Source organism: Myotis myotis, unplaced genomic scaffold (assembly GCF_014108235.1).
Source record: "Myotis myotis isolate mMyoMyo1 unplaced genomic scaffold, mMyoMyo1.p scaffold_m19_p_7, whole genome shotgun sequence".
In the NCBI taxonomy this organism is placed as follows: Eukaryota; Metazoa; Chordata; class Mammalia; order Chiroptera; family Vespertilionidae; genus Myotis; species Myotis myotis.
In genome coordinates, this window is record NW_023416379.1 from 90,523,394 (window position 1) to 90,542,529 (window position 19,136).

Here is a 19,136-nt window from a genome sequence, read left to right on the forward strand (position 1 = left end):
CTTTCTCTGTCTGGCTCATTTCACTTAGCATAATGTCCTCCAGGTTCATACGTGTTGTCACAAATGGCAGGTTTCCTTCCTTTTTATGACTGAGTAATATCCCATTGTGTATGTGCATGCACATGTATCACATTTTTCTTTATCTGTTCACCCAAATGACAAACACTTGGGTTGTTTCTACATCTTAGCAATTGTAAATAATACTACAATGAACATGGGAATGCAGGTATCTCTTCAAGATATTTCCTTTGGATACATGCCCAGTAGTGAAACTGCCGGATCAAATAGTTCTGCTTTCAATTTTTTGAGGAAACTCTTTACTATTTTCCATCATGGCTGTATGAGTTTATATTCCTACCAAGAGTGTACGAGAATTCCCTTTTCTTCACATTCTTAGCAATACTTACCTCTTGTTTTTTCACAATAGCCATTTTGAGGTAATATCTCATTGTGGTTTTGAATTGCACTGCACTGACCTGACTGGTGATTTGGGCATCTTTTCATGTACCTGTTGGCCACTTGTATATCTTCTTTGGAGAACTATCTATTCAGGTCCATTGCCCAATTTTAAATCAGGTTGTATGTTTTGTTTTGTTTTTTTGCTACTGAGTTGTACAGGTTCTTACACATTTTGGATATTATACCCTTTATCAGATATATTCCATAGATTTCCTTTTCATTTTTCCCCAACATCATTTAATGAAGAGACTATCCTTTTCTCCATTGTTCATTGTAGGTACCCTAATCAAAGATTAGTTGGTTGTATATGTATGAGTTCATTTTGGGGCACTGTATTCTGTTCCATTGGTCTGTGTGTCTGGTACCATATTTGTTTTGATTACTATAACTTTGTAATATAGTTTGAAATCAGGATACATGATGCTTCCAACTTTGTTGTTCTTTCTCGTGACTACTTTGGCTCCCTACCTGTGGTCTTTTGTGGTTCCATACAGATTTTAGGATTTCTTTTTCATTTCTGTGAAACATGCCACTGGAATTTTCATAGAAATTGCGCTGAATCTGTTGACCATTTTAGGAGACATTTTAACAATATTAATTCTTCCAATCAATGAAAACAGGGTATCTTTCCATTTATTTGTGCCTTGAATTTCTTTCATGAATGTCCTATAGTTTTCACTTATTCACATATTTTAAACTATGTAACAATACTTCCCCACCAGCTTCTAGTTTCAAAATAGTAGAGCCAAATTTTCTATTGAATAAAAAAAAAAAATCTAGACCACTTTAGCACTGCTTATCAATGTTTTATTAATCTGTATCTAATAAGAAAAAAGTTACATGCATATAGGCTTGTAGTTTACTAAGTGCCTTAAAATTTTATTTGATCCTTTAAGACCTCTGTAAGATAGGTTATCACCAGCTTTACCAAGCAAAAGAGCAAAATGAAATGAAGAGAAATTTAAGTCATTTGTCCAAGGTCACACAAGAAACAAAAGGAGAGTTGGAACTCAATGAAAAAAATTGTGATGCCGAGTCCAGTGCATCAAACCAAGAATACAAGACATATTCCTACTAGAATTGGCAAGTGATATAAAAATAATTTATGTTGTTCTAGAAAAAATGTAATTTGTGTTTTTCCTGAAAAGGGGAAAACTTGCTTAATACATGACAGAAATACTATTAGACTGAACCACCCCAAACACAGTCAACAGTTCTGACCCCTCCAGAACTGAAAGGTAGCAAAGAAAAACTGGCCAGAAAAGGAAGTCAGGAAAGCTACAGGGTGTTTCAGTTTTCTGAAATGAGTACTTTTTTTCATAATATCCCCGAAAACTCAGAGTTGTGCCGAATGCCACAGACTTATTTAAGGTCTTTCAGGAAGGGAAATTCCACAACCATTAGTCCACTACCAACAATATTCATAATCAGCAAGGCCTGTCCATATCCACGATTACTTCCTCCCCACTCTTTCCTTCTTATAATCTGGCTTCTACATCTATCACTCTTAATGAGACTCCCTAAAACAAAATTCTTAACTTGGATACAGGTATCTCAATTAAATTTATGAACTCACACAAAAAAAGTATGCAAAACTATGAGCACACATTCCTTTTTTTGAGAGAAGAATCCACAGTGTTCATCAAATTTTCAAGATTTTTTCCACATATGAATCTGAACAAGTACTCTTGGATCATTTTATCCCAATGTAATTTAGACTTACCCCTTGCTCTCTATACTAACACCACCCTGTTGCAAAAGTCTAACTGGTAACTTCCCCAGAGCTAAGTGGCAGAGACGGGAAATGAACCCACTGGCTATTTGACCCTGTAGTTCAAGCTCTCATTCATTAACTATACTGTTTCCAAGAAGCACAAAGAACTGGTACCATTCAACTTCCTACTGAAGATCCTAAGTGTCTTATAATAATTACTAGATCACAGCTGACCTTACTACTTTGGTACTCAGAGCCAAAAACACTAATTTCCTGATATACCCACCAGTCTCTTCCTATGATCCAACACTGAGCCTTTCTACTCTGGGGACCTCCATTCTCCTGAAAAGCCCCAAAACAACGCATTTCTGCTTAGTACAGTAGGAATGAATGGCACACATATCAATAAAGCAAAGGCCAATGTAAATTCACAGGACAGCAGAAAATCCCCCAAAACAACCAATCAATTCATTTGAGATGAGCTCACAGATCTAAGCAATAAATCCTTTTACCTTTCCTAGTAATTTTATAAAGATTATCTAGATAACTTACACTTCTAGCTAAGATGAAGACAGATAGATTGAATTTACCAGCTCACCTGAAACAAACAAAAAACAGACAAAATATATGAAATATTTTTCAAGACATTAGATATCAGACACAAAAGACAGTAGTGATCTTCTTAGAGAAAGGAAACTAATATGGTGGACAAATCCAGGCTAAGCCAGCAAACTCCCAGAATTGAAGCTTCAGAGCTTAGAGTCCATAGAGACCAAGGCAGCTAAAGTTTACAACATAGAATTCTGGATGAGAGAACACAGGAGACTGTAAAGGGTCCCTTTTGAGTATTTAGCTCAGTACTGACCAAGAGTATTGTGTGAGAAAAGAATACTAGGCTAAGAACCACTCTAAGTGGTTAGAGGGAATCATGCCTGGTACTCACACAGACCAGAAAACTCTTGTTCCCACCAGAATTGAAAACCTCTAAATTCACAAAACACAGAATTGAGTAAACAAAAGAGCCTTGCCTCAATTGTGTGGAATAATTAGTGCTAGATGAAAAACTGCTCCAGGGCTCCTTAACAAATTTTAAAATCAAGACCACAAAAGAATAAACTGTTTCCAAGTAAGTAATGGCATCCAAGAATAAAGCATAGGAAGGTTTATCTCTTATATAAAAGGCCCGTGGCTGTCACGACCAAACAAGCAGCAGCTCTCGCGGCCAGCGGGGCACGAGCTACTAGCGGCAGAGAGCTACAAGCAGCGGAGAGCTATGAGCGGCAAAGGGCGGGGTAGCGAGCTACGAGCAGCGATGGGCTGGGCGGCCAGCTGAGGCAAACAGAAGTGAGCTACTCGTGCACGCTGGGCCTCTAGTATTAACATAAAAATATCCAACACCCAACAAGGATAAAATACTTACAGTCATTAGTTCCTGACATAAAGTCATGAACTAATGGAACAAGTAAAGAAGCAGGAAAAAAATATGACTCAAAGTGAGGAGAAAGTCAATAAAAACAGAATAAAGAACTGACAGATACTAGAATTGGTAGATAAGGACTTGAAAACATAGATAACTATCTTTTCAATGTTCAAAAAGTTAAGACAGAAGACATGGAAGATATAAAAGACCCAAATTGAACTTCTATAGATGAAAACTGTAATGTCAGAGATGAAAACTACACTGGATGAGATTACCAGGATACAAGAAATTACCAAAAAAAACTAGAGGCCTGGTGCATGAAATTCATGCACGTGTAGGGTCCCCAGGCCTGGCCGGCAATCAGGGCCGATCAGGGCCTTTTGGCTGACGGCTGGGGCCTTCCTTCCAGCTGCCAGCCAAGGCCTTCCTTCCCTGGCTGCCGACTGGGGCCTTCCTTCCTTCCGTGCCACCCCTGGTGGTCAGCGCACAGCATACCAAGCGATCAAACTCTAGGTCTTTTGGTCGAACTCCTGAAGGGACACTTTGCATATTAGCTTTTTATGTATATAGAAGATGGGTGAACCTGAAAATGTAACAATAGAAACTATCCCAAATAAAACAGAAACAAGAGAAAAAGTATCATTTAGCTGTGGGATAACTTCAAGTGACTTACAATATATATAACTGGAATTCCCAAGAGGGTGACTGGTGTGAAAAAAGATTTGAAAAAATAATGGCCAAAAGGTTTACCTATTTAATGAAACAGGACCAAGAATGTCAATGAACCCCAAAAGTCTAACAAATGTACAAAATCATACCAAGACATATCATAATCAAATTACTCAAAACCAGCTATAAAGAGAAATATCCTTAAAACAACCAGAGAAAAATGTGTGATATATGGAGGAACTAAAATAAGGACAATAGATTCCTCAACACAAACAATGCAAAAAAGAAGACACTGGAGTAACATCTTTAAGAGAGAGAGGAAGACAGAGAGAAAGCGTAACCTAAAATTCTACACTCAGTGAAAGTATCTTCAAAACAAAGGCTAAATGAAGACTTTTCAAAGTTACTAAAATAAAAAGAATTAATCACCAGTAGCCTCTCACCATAAAAAATGTTAAAGGACACCCTTCAGACAGAATGAAAATAACACCAAATAAAAATATGGACCTATATAAAGGAAATGTCAAAATCATTAAAACAGTTATTATATGCTAAATATATGAGATTTTTTTAAAAACTGACTACTGGCACAAAAATAAGTAACAAAGTAGTAAATGTTTAATAAAATGTGCAAAAGTAAGATGTCTGACAATAGCACAAAGGTGGAAAGAAATGAAAGCATGCTATTTTAAGGCTTTTATACTACATATGAAGCAATGTAATGTCACTTGAGCCGACTGTGAGAAGTTAAAAATGTATGACACACACTAAAATAAGTAAGCACTAATATAACAAAATAAGTCAACAAAGGAGATATAATGAATCATAAAAAATGTTAAATTAATACAAAAGAAAGCAGGAAAAGAGAATAACAGAATAAGTATGAAACAAATGTCAAAATGTTATTTGATAGATTAAATATAAGATTTAAACCTAATCATAACAATAATTACACTAAATATAAATGGTATAAATACCCCAATTAAAAGGTAAAACTGTTGGAGTTGATAAAAAAGACCTAACTATATGATCCCTATAAGAAATGCATTTTAAATATAAAAACAAAGGAGAGGGGAAAAAAGGAGACATTTGTAATACTCTTTGTAATACTTTAAGCCAGCGGTTCTCAACCTGTGAGTCGTGAACACTGAAAATACATCCTGCATATCAGATATTTACATTACGATTCATAACAGTATCAAAACTGCAGTTATAAAGTAGCAACGAAAATAATTTTATGGTTGGGGGTCACCACAACATGAGGAACCGCTGTTAAAGGGTCGCGGCATTAGGAAGGTTGAGAACCACTGCTTTAAGCAATAAAACAAAATTAAATACACACACACACAAATAGGTTAAAAAAAATAAGAAAAAAAAAAACATTCCATGCAAACACTGACCTAATAAAAGCTGGAGTGGATAAATTTATATCAAAGTAGATGTCAGAACAAATAATACTACCTAGGATAAAGACAGTAATTTCATAATAATAAAAGAATCAACTCACATAGAACACATAAAAATCCTAAAAATTTATGCAGAGCTTCAAAACACATGAAGCAAAATATGATGGAACTGTAAGGAACAAATAGATAAATCCACCTTGATAGTCAGATATTTCAATATCCCTCTCAACAGAACAAGTATGCAATATCAGCAAAGACAGTACATAGAACAATATTCTCAACCAACTTGACCTACATGACATTAATAGCACACACTATCCCACACCAGCAGAAAGCACAGTCTTTTCAAAATGCACACAAAATATTTACCAAGATAGATAGTATTTCAGGATATAAAAATAAGTCTCAATAAATATAAAGGGACTAAAATCATAAAACATATTTCTAAATACAATATAATTAAGACAGAAATAACAAATATCTCTGAAAAATACTTTGTGGAAAGAAAAAGAAAATAAAAGGAAATACCATAGTATACTAAAATGTCCTGTAGGTCATAATAATTATATGCCCATAAGAATGTAAGTAATGCCCTAACCGGTTTGGCTCGGTGGATAGAGCGTTGGCCTGCAGACTGAAAGGTCCCAGATTCGATTCCGGTCAAGGGCATGTACCTTGGTTGCGGGCACAATCCCAGTAGGAGGTGTGCAAGAGGCAGCTGATCGATGCTTCTCTCTCATCGATGTTTCTAACTCTCTATCCCTATCCCTTCCTCTCAGTAAAAAAATCAATAAAATATTTTTAAAAAAGAATGTAAGTAATGAATTATTTAACCAAAAATTGCACTATGAATATATCTTGGAGGAGAAGATAAAACAGGGTGGAGAAGAAAGCAAACATTTTATATAATAAAAAGTAAAAAATGACTAACAGTCATAAATCAAAGCATAGCAATGTATGTACATTAATGGTAAATATGGAGAGTATAAATTTAGAACAAACAGCAGAAAGAACTGAAAATGGCTGCTTCTGGGGGAAAATGGAAGGAATAGGGAGGTGTGGGTCATTTTATTACATACTAGAGGCCTGGTGCATGAAATTCATGCACTGGGGGTGGGGGGGCGGGGGAGTCCCCTCAGGCCAGCCTGTGCCCTCTCGCAGTCTGGGAGCCCTTGGGGGATATCCAACTGCCAGCTTAGGTCCACAGGAAGCCATCCTTAGCACTGTGAGCTCAGCTTGTGGCTGAGTAGCACTCCCCCTGTGGGAGTGCACTGACCACCGGGGGCAGCTCCTGCATTGAGCGTCTGCCCTCTGGTGGTCAGTGCACATCATAGCAACCAGTCGTTCTGCTGTTTAGTCACTTTGCATATTATCCTTTTATTATATAGGATTATTTTGACTGTGCTTGCAGTACTTTGACAAAATAAATACTTCTAAAAGAGACTTTTATCTACATCATCTTATTTGATTCCTAGAGAGAAAAGTATACTGACCTCCATTTGACAAATTAACTGATATTCCAGATTGCATAGCTTGCCCAAAGTCAGAGCCACTACACTGTCTTTGATAATTATATATACAACACTTACCATGGCATTATTTACATAGATAATTAAAAGAGGAAAAACTATTTTCAGTTCTAATTTTTATTTGTTTCTGTAAATATTTTGTTTTTTTGTCTCTACTGAAAATAGATTCGTTGCACAGAAAGAATATTCACACTTAACCTCCTGTTTTAGTATATGTGCTACTGAAACAAACACTTAACCTCCTGTTAATAAAGGAAATCTAAATCTGCATTTTTGGCAAATGCAGAGAACAAAATTGTACTCAAAATCCAAGATTAAACATTTCTTTTAATCATTATTTTAATTGTCACAGAATACATATAACATCAAATTTACCATCTCAACCATTTTTAAGTGCGTTTAGTGGCATTATGTACATTCACACCATTGTGCAACAATCACCACCTTCCATCTCCACAACTTCCCAACCCCTGGCAACCACCATTCCATTTTCTGTCTTTCTGAATTTGATCTCTTAGGTACCCCACATAAGTGCAAACAAAGACAGTTAATTGTCCTTTTGTGACTAGTTTATTTCACTTAGCATAATATCTTTAAGATTCATCCATGTTATCGCAAAACTTATTAAAACTAGTTTCCAAACCAGTAAAAAACGATTCCTTGATAATACTGTGAGAAATTAAAGCACAGTGAACTTAAGAGATAATAATTTATTTGAACTCAGTTAACTTCCATTAAGAAAAAATGTTTCCCTCTCCCTTAACCAAGATCAGGGCCCGACAGAATAAAGGGAATAAGCCCCAACTGTGAACTATTAAGACAAGGTATCTTGGTACTTGATAATATACTAGCACACAAAGGAAGGGAAAAACCCTAATTTGTTTTTTAAAAATCTAAACAATTACTTTTACTCTAAGGCCAATGCTCTTTTGTGTTGTGCAACAAAAGTGTATAAGGAAGAGCTTCTGTCAGTGCAGACTTTGTCTTTGTTTTCTATTACAAGGGTGGGGCCACAGTAAAGACAATGTGAGGTGTTCACAAAATACTGAATCATAGGTAAATATCTTATAAATCAAGAAGCCAAACAGCCTCTATTCAGTCACACAAAGCTGAGATACGAAATACATGAAATCTGACCTTTACAATATACTTTGAAAAGGTTCCCTTGGTTGCAGTTAAAAAAAAAAAAAAAAAAAAAAAAGACAAGCTTGTTGTGTGCCATTACATTCCCCTCCGTTCTCTTACTCTGAATTTGTGCATTTACTCTAAATACTGTGCATTTATTTCTATCTAAAACGCACAAAGAGGTTCCACAGACAACCTTTCAATGAAGCCACTAAACACAAAACACAGCAGCCCTCTGGGATATCAAAAACATCATTCTGATATTAGGGTGTCACTGGTTCTCTGAATTTTGATTTATGGTACAACTAGAAGCACCCAAAGAATTTTAACAAGGACTGATAACCAGTAGTGCCACAAGTGCCTATGTGTCCGACAAGCACTTAAGCAAGAGGTATTTTTTTCATACTCGGAATATTAACACCAAAAAAAAAAAAAAAGTATGCTTAAAACAAAATCAAATATTTTATGTGACAATTATATAAAAAAGTATTTTAGGCAAGACATTCATTTTTGTTTTATAAAGATTAAACCATTTAGCATGTACACAACTAAGTGACTACCCCTAAAATAATACTGCCGATAATGTTCCAATGCATCTGCTTCACTTGCTATTTTTCTAGATAATATGCAGTTTCCCCTAACCCCTCAAATACAGAATATTAATATCCAGCACTGCCATTACCCATGTTTTTAAATTGCTACACAAGCTGTTGGTGACACCATCTCTATGTGACACCCGTTATAGGCCAAATCACAAGACATCAATCATCTTAAAAGAAAAGGAATTTACTGCTTTTGACTTTCTTTTTAATAAAGACAAATTCTGGTCGAGGGAAGCATAAAAAAAGTATTTTCTTGCCCAGCTGGTGTGATTCAGCAGTTGAGAGTTGACACAGGAACCAAGAGATCGCAGGTTCGATTCTCAGTCAAGGCACATGCCCAGGTTTGCAGGCATGATCCCCAGTAGAGGGTGTGCAGGCGGTGGTGATCCATGATACTCTGTCACTGATGTTTCTATCTCTCTATCCCTCTCCCATTCTCTCTCTCTTTAAAAGTCAACAAAAACATATTTTTTTTTAAAAGTACTTTATTTTTTTTTAGGCTCCTCCTGCAGAGTCATTTAAAAACTTTGAAGGCAAGAGCATACAATGGAGTAAAGAAAGTCTATTCAATAAACGGTGCTGGAAAAACTGGACAGGTACATGCAAAAAATGCAACGAGACTACCAACTTACACCATACACAAGAATAAACTCAAAATGGATAAAAGACTTAAATGTAAATCATGAAACCAGGAAAATCCTAGGAGAAGACATAGACAGTAAAATCTCAGACATCTCTTGCAAAAATATATTTGCCGATATATCTTCTAGGGCCATGGTCAGCAAACTGCAGCTCGCAAGCCACATGTGGCTCTTTGGCCCCTTGAGTGTGGCTCTTCCACAAAATACCACACACATACACTGCGGTCGCACACATACACTGCGATTGAAACTTCGTGGCCCATGCGCAAAAGTCGGTATTTTGTGGAATAGCCACACTCAAGGGGCCAAAGAGCCGCATGTGGCTTACGAGCCACAGTTTGCCAACCACGCTTCTAGGGCAATGGAAACAAAGGAAAAAATAAACACATGGAACTACAGTGGGGCCTTGACTTACGAGTGTCCCGACTAACGAGTTTTTCGAGATACGAGCCGTCTCTCGGCCGATTTTTTGCTTTGAGTTGTGAGCTAAAATTCGGGTCACGAGCCAGCTTCAGATACCCCACCGCTAGTTGGCGCAGCAAACGTCACGCCACATCAGCCCAGCATCACGTGTCTCACTCATTCACTTTATGATTTGACATACGAGTAATTTGAGTTACGAGCTCCGTCACGGAAACGAATTAAACTCGTAAGTCAAGGCCCCACTGTATAGCAAACTAAAAAGCTTCTGCACAGCAAAAGAAAACCATCAACAAAATAAAAAGAGAACCCATTGTATGGGAAAACATATTTGCCAATGATACATTTGATAAGGGGTTAATTTCCTAGGACCTGAATAGACACTTCTCCAAAGAGGACCTACAAAATGGCTAAGAGACATATAAAAAAAAATGCTCAGCATCACTAATTATCAAAGAGATGCAAATTAAAACCACAATGACGTACCAGCTCACACCTGCCAGAGTGGCTATCATCTATAAATCAACAAACAACAACTGCTGGCAAGGATGTGGAGAAAGGCAACCCTGTGCACTGTTGGCAGGAATGCAGACCAGTACAGTTACTATGGAAAATAGTATGGAGTTTTCTCAAAAAATTAAAAATGAAACTTCCTTTTGACCCAGCAATCACACTTTTGGGAATATATTCTAAGAATTTTGAAACACCAACCAGAAAGAATATATGCAGACCTATGTTCATAGCAGCATTGTTCACAATAGCCAAGATCTGGAAACATTCCAAATGCCCATCAATAAATGAGTGGATAAGAGAGCTGTGTTATGCCCTAACTGGTTTGGCTCAGTGGATAGAGCGTCGGCCTGCGAACTGAAAGGTCCCAGGTTCGATTCTGGTCAAGGGCATGTACCTTGGTTGCGGCCACAACCCCACTAGGGGGTGTGCAGGAGGCAGCTGATCGATGTTTCTCTCTCATCGATGTTTCTAATTCTCTATCCCTCTCCCTTTCTCTCTGTAAAAAAATCAATAAAATATATTTAAAAAAAAAAAAAAAGAGAGAGAGCTGTGTTAGCGAGCCAGTGTGGCTCAGTGGTTCAGTGTCAACCCATACACCAATAAGTCACCAGTTTGATTCCTGGTCAGGGCGCTTGCCTGTGTTGTAGGAGGTGTGCAGGAGGCAGCCAATCAACGTTGATGCTTCTCTCTCCCTTCTTCTCCAAAATCAATAAAAATATACTGAAGAAAAAATAAAGCTGTGATACATTTACAAAACGAAATACTATGCATCTATAAAAAAGAAGGATCTCTTATCTACTGAGGTAGCATGGAGGAACCTGGAGAGTATTATGCTAACCTAAATAAGCCAGTCAGAGAAAAGAAAAGTATCACATGGTCTTATATTCATACATGCATAACCTATGGACACAGACAATAGTGCAGTGAGGGCCAGGGGTAGGGGAGGTGAGTTACAGGCAAGAGTTGGGGGGATGGGGGTGGCAATTGGGTGGCGAGAGGGATATATATAACTAGAGGCCCAGTGCACACATTCATGCACCAGTGGGGTCAGATCAGGGGGGAGGGGTGGTTGGGGCGGGGCCAGCTGGGGGGAGGGGCAACTTGGGGAGAGGGACTGTGGGTGGTTGGCTGGATGGCCCCGCCCCCTGGTCAAACTCCCAGTTGAGGGAACAATTTGCATATTAGCCTTTTGTTATATAGAATACTTTCAACAATAAAGATAAAATTTTTAAAAAGGAAAAATAATACAATAAATAATAATCCTATATAATATAGGGGGCAGTGAGGCATGAAGGAAGGACCCGGCCGGCAGCCAGCAGCCAGGGGAAGAAAGGTCCCAATTGGCCCTGATCACCGGCCAGGACTAGGGACCCACCTGTGCACAAATTTCATGCACCAGGCCTCTAGTAATACAATAGAAAAAAAAAGCTGTGTACATTTACACAATGGAATAACATGTGGCTGTAAAAACAAAGGAAATCTTATCTTTTGCAACAGTATGAATGGACCTGGAGATTATAATGCTGAGCAAAATGAGCCAGGCAGAGAAAGTCAAATATCATATGATCTCACTAATATGTGTAATCTAATGAACAAAATAAACTGTCAAACAAAATATAACCACAGACATGGAAGCATGGAACAGACTGACAGAGGTCAGACGGGAGGTGAGTGGGATGAATAGAAGTTGAAGAGAATAGTCAAAAAACATACATACATAGCCTATACACACAGACAACAATGTGGTATGGGGCAGGGAAGGGGAGGGTCTGGGTGTATGGGACAAAGGGAGGGGGAGGGGGACATCTGTAAAAATGTCAACAATTGCCCTAACTGGTTTGGTTCAGTGGATAGAGTGTCGGCCTGTGGACTGAAGGGTCCCAGGTTCGATTCTGGTCAAGGGCATGTACCTCGGTTGCAGGCACTTCCCCAGTAGGGGGTGTACAGGAGGCAGCTGATCGATGTTTCTCTCTCATCGATGTTTCCCATTCTCTCTCTCCCTTCCTCTCTGTAAAAATAAAATATTTTTAAAAAATGTCAACAGTAAAAACAAAACATAATTTTAAAAATAAATTTAAAAATAAAACAATAAAAATTTAAAATAGAATTTTGAGAGGAGAATTTTGTCTGGTTTGTGATAGGTTAATAAAGGACACCATAAAAAAGGTCCATTCACAGAGAGACATGAAACTCATATTGGCTTGGACACAAAAAGGCCTAAACAAAGATTTGTCAAGTTCAGGGGGGTTTCTTTTAAGGCACTAATGATGTAGAAAACATTTTTAGGACATTTCAGTGATTCTTTAATTGGAATAAAATCTTGTATATAATCCAAACCTCATTATTTTAAAAAATTTTTAAGGTAAAAAATTGTAATCAGTTATTTTAAATTGTCACTGTACCAACTTTACTGAATAATAAATAAACTTAATTTTGCCAAATGATCAGCAAATGAATAGTGAACAGAAACATGCATAAAATGCCTTAGGAATACCCACAAATAAAGTGTTTTTGCCACTTTGTTACAGATTTCTTTTTAGTTACCTCTTCAAGATTACTAACATAACATAGAAGGAAACTGAGATTGAAAGATATACATAAAAGATGAAAAAAACAAAAACAAGCCACTTTACCCCCATCACCTATTTACTTTAAAACTCATTAATTCAGTAGGCAGTTGGACAGGAAATGTGTTTTGGACAGGAAAGACTTTAGTATTCCTTCCAATCAAGCATTCTAAGATCACCATTTCCTAATATTACATGATTAATGTGATTCAATACTTCTAGACTTCCTAAAAACATGTTACAAGACATGGCATAGAAGAAATGAACAATCTAGCTTTCAATTGCCATTACAAGTCTAGGACCTGTGTTAAAAGAATTTTTGAAAGAGACTCTTTCTGACATTACTTTGTGCTTCAAGCATAGAGATTAACAGCTACTCAATCTTACACCATATGAATTAAAGAAAACACCATTATCACTTTGTGCAAAGCTAGTTAATTCAGTGATTTCTGAAGATGTTTAATATTTTAAAGTGATCTGTCCTGGCCGGTTAGTTCAGCTACAAGTTAGAACCATGTAGCAGCAGATAAAAGTTTTAGTTATTTTTACTCAGAAATTTGTTCAAACTTAAAATACTATCAATATGAGTATTAATCTTCAAAAATGGATCATGGGCCCTAGCTGGTTTTGCTCAGTGGCTAAAGAGTCAGTCTGTGCACTGAAGGGTCCCAGATTTGATTCTGGTCAAAGGCACATGCCTGGGTTGCGGGCTTGATCCAGTAGGGGACATGCTAGAGGCAGCCGATCAATGATTCTCTCTCATCATTGTTTCTATCTCTCTTTCCTTCTCCCTTCTTCTGTGAAATCAATGAAGATACATTTTAGGGGGGAAAATTGATTATGGGGCATTTTATTAATGTTGTCATAATGACTGTCTCTTCAAAGCATCAGTAGGGCTTATAAGCCTTTCATAGGACAGTGTTAGTTTAATTTTCTCCAATTAAACTAGCTTCCTCTAGTATAGAACTCATTTTTCCAGAAACAATTTTTTTTCAACAAAGTATACGTACATACTTTTTAATTAAAGTGTTCCATAGGAATGTATTACTTTTGTTCTCTCTTACTTGTATAGGTTAGTAAATGTTAAAATGTTGTCTAACTTTAAGTCCAACGGAAAAGAGAAAAAAACACAAGCAACTTCATGTGCCAATGTTGAACTTCTTAAGTTTATTTGGTATATAAGCTAAAAACAGAATTCTGTTATTTTTAGTGCAGATACAAATACAATACCAGAGCCAACTTAGGAGGGAGCCTCCCTTGAAGTAGAGCAGTAAACTTTCAGCCCATAAATATCTGCTTAAAGAGATCTGTCCTTCAAATGTTTAATGAAAGTGCTGCTAAAATTAGAGTCTTAAGTCATTGATGACTCAAAATTCTATTATCATCTGAAAATAACAGCCACGCGCTATAAATCTTATATTTTTCCTCATAATTTTCATGTGTCTTTTGGGGGTTCTCTATTAATTTGAAAACTTGACTTGATCTATTAGAAAATAAAGAGGCTACCAGCCATACCCTCACTTTTCTATGCATGAATAGTTCAAAATTCAGAAACTGCCAGCAGCCATTGGTTAAATATTCAGGAAGTTAGAGCATTTTGCTAACACATCTTAATTGTAAAAGAAAAAAAAAAGTAGGCTTGAAAGGACAAATTTTTAATTTAGTCCATGAGGAAATTTACAAACCGTATTTTATGGAGGTAAATCTTTACCGTTCTTTCCCCAAAAATACTACTGATCTTTAGTAATGGCTCTTCTTTGTGAGTCAAAGAGTTAAAACCATCTCTTTTACTCCCAAATGAGTGTCAGTCCCACTCAGAGGTGCCATGTTTTATTTAAAACATACTCTTTCTCAGTAACCGCTTTGTTCTAATTGGCAAGGCAAAGCCGGGTCCCTAAAGCACATAGCTCATTACATTCAGTTTGGATTACAAAAACACACGATGAAACAAACTGCATCTTAACGGCACAGGAGTATGGGAGTAGGAGGTGGAATTAGATTGTAATATGGAATAAAACCCACAGGGAGACGGGGGAACAAATCACCAGTGTCTCTATAAACTATACAAGGTTTCCAAATGAGCAAATACACAAGGCAGAGGACAGGCTTTTCCATAACTCAACCAGAGGCTCCCTGGTGGTCTAGCAGTTAGGATTCGGTGCTCTCCCATAACTCAACCAAATTGCTAAGTATGGATACAACAAAACGAGAATTTTTTTCAACACCATTATGCACTCATGTATGAGAGAATGGGAATACCAACAAGCAGGTTTAACAAATGAAACCTGCAGGTTGCACTATCTAAATATGAACCTCATCTTTGCCTTCATACCGACAATGTGCAAACAGCCCTACAATTAAATCACACCTCCAATTTTTTTTTTTTAAGAAAACCTTCTGCGAAGCTAAGCACTGGAGACTAAATTAGAAATGGTGCTTCACTATGCAGTGCAGAGAGCAAGGTTAATGAGCTAAAAGTTATACGAACATGAATAAGAAAGATGTTAAGAAATGAATAGCGCACCACCAAAATAGAAATCGCATTAGACAAAAACACTCCCCCGCAACACACATGCAAACCTTTCCCAAATTAGCTATGCTGTGAAGCTTCCAGCACTATTTCTCTGATTTTCCCTGGAGACCTAAAGACAAACTGAAACTGAATTAAAGAGAACATACAAGGAAAATGTACAGCCCTAACTTACGCACAAATGTAAAACAATGCTACTGTGACATCCTCACAGGGTTTTTACAGTACATTTCCATCTAAACCTACTACCTTCACTTCTAACAATATCGAATAGTGGGAGATTTGTAGTCTAAACCATGGGCCGCCAACCGGTGGTCCGTGGACCACTGGTGTCCGTGAGGTCCAAAAGGTTGGAGACCGCTAAACACCTAATATCAAATCTCAGTTTTTTGCTTTAAATTTTATTTAATCTTTGGAACATTATTTAATAAATCCGAGCCACACATTCCTCATCTGGAATACAGAGATACAAAATCACCAAAGTTGTGGGGATCAAATGAGATAAATATTATGCAAAATGGATTTCAATTATAAAAGGGTTATCCTAGCTGGTCTGGGTTAGTGGATAGAGCATCAGCCTGCAGACTGAAGGGTCCTGGGTTCGATTCCATTCAAGGGCACATGCCCAGGTTGCAGAATTGATCCCCAGTAGGGGGCATGCAGGAAGCAGACCATCAATGATTCTCTCTCATCATCAATATTTCTATTTCTCTCTCCCTCTCCCTTCCTCTCTGAAATCAATAAAAATATATTTTAAAAATATTATAAAAGGACTGCAGAAATCTTAATTAATTATTATTGCAATTATTTCATCTCAGAATTTTATCGTCTTTTTAAAGGCATGGATATTTGTCCTTGCCCTTCTTCCATCTTATTTCACAAACATTAATTCTTATTCCACTTCTTTTTTAAGTATCCTTTTTATGGAATTCGTCTTTTAAGATTATACCCTTATTATTTTTCTCCCAACCAGAAGTGTTAGATTAAGGTATTTTTTTTCTTCTCTATATGCAATATTTACTCTAAAAGTAAATTAAGAAATTAAAAAAAGAACTTTGGTAATAGGATTGTTAACATAAGCTAGCTCTAGTTTACACACTAAGAACCAGCTGAGCAGTGAGACATTTTTAATTGACAGAAAATTTTGTATATTAAAAATCACATTTTAGTTATACATTAATGGTCTGAAAATAAAGCCCTATCATTTTACCAACCATTTCTACTATGGACAAGTAATTAAGTGCAAGGTTTGTTATAACCAGGAAAAGTGTCAAAGGGCAACCTCACTGTAACCCTCTAATTCAAGCACAAAGGAAATAGCCAGATCAAGGATCTGCAGCATGGTGGAGTCAAGAGAGTATCTTATACATGAAAAAGGGACAACCACATCTAACCCAAGCAGATCTCAAAACTAGGGGTCTCCAAACTTCTTTGGTAGAGGTACAACATTACTATAAAATTTGAGCACATACCCCTTACATGTCTGTGTGTTGTTTTAATAATTAAATACCCCTGCGGTGTATTGAATGGTGTGACCCATCCTCAAACCCCGCCCCATCCCCATCTCCCCAAAAAGTTCACCCGGAACCTATAGATGTAATCTTATTTGGAAAAAGCACCTTTGCAAATGTAACTAAGGATTTCAAGATAAGATCATCCTACATAAGGGTGGGCCCTAAAGCCAATGACACTTGTCCTTAGAAAAGACGGAGTAAAAAGAGAAACACAAGTGAGAAGGGCATGTGAAGATAAAACAGAGACCTGAGTAATGTCCAGAAGCCAAGGAATGCCAAGGAAAGGAATGGAATAGATTTTCTCTCAGAATCTATAAGAAACCAACCTTGCTTGCTGACCTCTTGATTTCAAACTTCTGGCCTCCAGAACTGTGAGAGAATAAATTTCTGTTGTTTAAGTCACCAAATTTGTGGTAATTTGTTATAGCAACTCCAGGAAACCAATAGCAATTAGATTATGTACATTATAAACATTAATATGTAAAGGATAATAAAAATAGATGTAAGTAGAAATTCTACAATTTTCTCTTAGTGCCTCAATGGACAATCCCATGCACCAGTATAGAGACCACAACTTTAGACAAACATGTGAACAGAAATAAAGCCAAAGGACAGTCAAAGTATCTTAAAAGACCCAGTGACAAATTTCTTCCTTTTTGCCTAAAGTACTGACATATGGTCACATTTTTTCTACTTAAAGCCTAAAAGGCGTTGTCTTTCTGTTACTTACAAAACTGAGCATTTTGCAACAATTGTTTTTGACATAATTTCCATAATATCTTCACACTGCTTCATTTACCTTGACTAGCATAACAATTAGCTACACAATTTATGAACGCTTATTAGTAAGACAGCAAACTGCTATAGACTAAGAGGTCCAAAAGGGCTGCCAGAGTTCAGCTTTGCTAATCAATTAAGGAACTACTGCCCTTGTCTTGCTTTCATTTAAAAACAACAAAGCTACCCCACAAAGAATAGGGTTTCCAATATAGAAACAGTCTTAATATAATCAAATGTGTTAATTTTTTAAAAAATAGAGCAAACATGAGGTTGCAATTGTGATATAAAAACAGTAGTTGAAAAGAACTTACATGTCCATTAACGGGAACAGATAAATTGGGGCATAGTATAATGAGGGTGGCTAATAATTCATCAACTACACTGAGGAGTACCAAAGGGATGTTGTTATATATATTCACTGGTACAAAAAGCCATAAACGGAGAATGCTCTAGGACATTAATGATAATAGAATTATTTTAACAGTTAAAATGAACTAAAGCAACATGTGTCATCATGATTGGTTTCTAAAAGCATTATTAAAAAAGAATGCAAGTTGTAGAATGACTAGTATAACATATTACTTAAACACTTTAAAAACAGAATCATATATTACTTACATAAATACCTATTCATAATAAAAGTATAAATACAAGGATAAGAACGGAGGTTGTTGGTCACAGTTCAATTCCCGGTCAGGCCATATGCAAGGGTTACGCACTCGATTCCCAGTGTGATGTGTGCAGGAGGGAGCCGATCAATGATTCTCTCTCATCACTGATGTTTCTATCTCTCTCCCTCTCCCTTCCTCTTTGAAATCAATTTTAAAAAAAATAGTGGTTGTCTCTAAAGTGGAAAAAGGATAACTGAGATAAAAGAAAACTACGAAATTTTAGTTTCCTTTTAAAATGTTACAAAGTGGGAGAAGACCAAAATATTAGTATTTGTTAATTCCGAATTGGCTTGGGGATGTTTTCTACATTACTTTCTATAATATTCTGGTTTTTCATACACCCACAGCAAACAGATACACTCCAATAGACAACACAATGATTGAGAGAATTTGATGAGCTGAACTCTTTTCGACAAATATATAACCAATATGTGTTATACATAAGAAATCTTTCTTAGACTTTCAGCTTTAAAAAAATCAAAGTCAACAGAATTACAAAGACAGATATACCCTATTTCATCCCCACCCGAGGGTATTTTTCCAAGAGAGAGGGAAAGACAGAGAGAAATATCAATG

At 36.8% G+C, this 19,136-nt stretch overlaps 1 protein-coding gene and 1 long non-coding RNA gene across 6 annotated transcripts in view; both read right to left on the reverse strand.

Moving 5' to 3' along the window:
- Positions 1-16,237, reverse strand: part of LOC118660014 — a 34,945-nt gene extending 18,708 nt beyond the window's left edge. The window contains exons 1-2 of one of the 2 annotated variants that reach the window (XR_004968784.1): positions 5,663-6,342; positions 928-1,020 (exon numbers count right to left, since the gene is read on the reverse strand). This is a non-coding gene — a long non-coding RNA (uncharacterized LOC118660014). Of the gene's footprint in view, positions 1-927; positions 1,021-5,662; positions 6,343-15,645 lie in introns of those variants that run through there. The other variant, XR_004968785.1, reaches the window with a different exon arrangement.
- Positions 1-19,136, reverse strand: part of ZFAND3 (zinc finger AN1-type containing 3) — a 346,984-nt gene that overhangs the window by 220,914 nt on the left and 106,934 nt on the right. The window lies entirely within an intron of this gene.